This window comes from Oncorhynchus nerka, linkage group LG8 (genome assembly GCF_034236695.1).
Source record: "Oncorhynchus nerka isolate Pitt River linkage group LG8, Oner_Uvic_2.0, whole genome shotgun sequence".
NCBI lineage: Eukaryota > Metazoa > Chordata > Actinopteri > Salmoniformes > Salmonidae > Oncorhynchus > Oncorhynchus nerka.
The window spans coordinates 42088064-42090356 of NC_088403.1; positions in this window are offsets into that span (position 1 = coordinate 42088064).

Genomic DNA, 2293 nt, shown 5'->3' on the forward strand with positions numbered 1-2293 from the left:
ACAAAGATACATAGGCACATCTAGATTGATAAATGAAGATACCCTGCATTATATGTGGCTGTTTCTCTCTTTGTCCAAACATTGTTCACATTATACTGCATCAACCAGCTGCAGTATTATGGCTGCATCTCTCTATTCTATTCCCTGTGTGGACACTACTTTCAACCAGAGCCCTATAGACCCTGTTTAAAAGTACTATGCTTGTATTCGTTTAGACTGCACTTTGTTTGCCAACAGGGGGCAGTAGAATCATACCATCGCACGCACACACACACACACACACACACACACACACACACACACACACACACACACACACACACACACACTATTACATTACAACAGCCACTTGTATAAGTGTTTATGTTGTGTGAGTTTAGGGTTGCGTCCCAAATGGCACCCTATTCGCTATATAGTGCACTACTTTTAACCAGGAACAATAGGGCCCTTGTCAAAAATGTTATATAAATTCAAGTCATTATATAGGGCTTCACAAACACACACACACACACACACACAAACAGGTCTGAGTCTGGAGATGAGCTAATGTTGAAAGCCACAGGTACACAAACAGAGCCTTGTAGTCTGAGGGTAAAGTGCTTAACCACAACCTCTCTCTCTCTCTCTCTCTCTCTCTCTCTCTTTCTCTCTCTCTCTCTCTCTCTCTCTCTCTCTCTCTCTCTCTCTCTCTTTCCCTCTCTCTAAAAGAACAGGACAAAGGACAACGTTTTTCCAGACAGATCAATAACTGTGTGTATCTGTGTGTGTGGGTGGTCCCACAGGACAAAAGAGAGACGCAGAGGAGCCAAACCAAGCACATTAAGTGTGTGGCCATCTTGTAAGCTATGTCTCTGTCCATACTGGTCTCATACACTAGACTTGACATAGTAAACGTAAATCCGGGACACCCAAATTAATATGATATGTTAAGTTTGGTACGGTTAAATAAGACAGAAGGTTACTTAAGGCAAAAACGAAAGTAGGGTGGTTGATCATTTTAGCCAATTAGCTACTTAGCGACTGCTTACTACTTTTTAGCTACATTGCAACTACTTAGCATGTTAGCTAACCCTAACCTTAACCCTTTAACCTACTTCCTAACCGTAATGTAAGCCAGCTAGCAAACATTAGCCACCTAGCCACCCCTAGCTAACGTTAGACGCAACAAATTGGAATTCGTAACATGTTGTACGTTTTTCAAATTGGTAACATATTGTATGAACGGCAATTCACTGACATGAATACTGATATGAAATGGATGATGGACATCCACAAATTAATACGTACCATACGAAACGTAACATTTGATACTAAATGGCGTGATCTCAGATTTACATACAGAATAATACGAAATGCTCTGAGACCATGTTGCTCTGTCTGCTGTATCTCATTTGGGTGATAACAAGCAGTGTCTGTAATATTGATTTTTAGAGGGCAGACGGGGGAGGAGTGTGTGTAGTTAGAGAGAGGAGGGAGAGGCAGAGTGATAGAGAGAAAGGAAGGGAGGGATAGTATGCAAGAGAGACAGGGCCAGATAGAGATTAAGAAGGAGAGAATGAGACAGAGAGAGGGAGAGGAAGGGTAGGAGAGAAAGATGGTCTTTCTTCTATCAACAGATAATGAAGTGTGTTAAAAGAAGAATGTGTGTGTGCCTGGCACCATTTGACTCTGGAAGTGAGGGAGGGAGAGAGAGAGAGAGAGAGAGAGCTGTTAAAGAGAGGCTTTGTGTGGTGAGAGCAGGGTTGGGGAGTAAATTATTACATGTAATCAGTTACATGTAATCTTATTACAAAAAAAGGAACTGTAATCGGTTAAAGTTAATTCACGTTAACGTTTGTGTGAAAATATACATCATGACACCTTTCAATTACATTCAAATTCAGCATTGACAAAAAGGGCACGTTTAAGTTTGTTCCACGTGAGCGAGTCTGACCAGAAGTCAGAGATCACTATGATGACACACCACATCCGTTTGATGGATTTTGGTTGTCTTCTTCTAATTCCTCTTAGGGGGAAAGTAATCCAAAAGTAATCTGATTACGTTACTGAGTTTGGCTAATCCAAAAGTTACATTACTGATTACAATTTTGGACTGGTAACTAGTAACTGTAAAGGATTACATTTAGAATGTATCTTACCCAACCCTGGATGAGAGTAGGATGGACAAGAGCAGAGAGACTAGAGAGAGTCAAAGAGAAGTATAGAGGTACAGTATATAGAGAGAGGGAAACTGGCAGGGAGAAAAGGAAGGTAGAGCTGGGGATATTATTAAAAGGAAGGCGGGAGAAGGGAA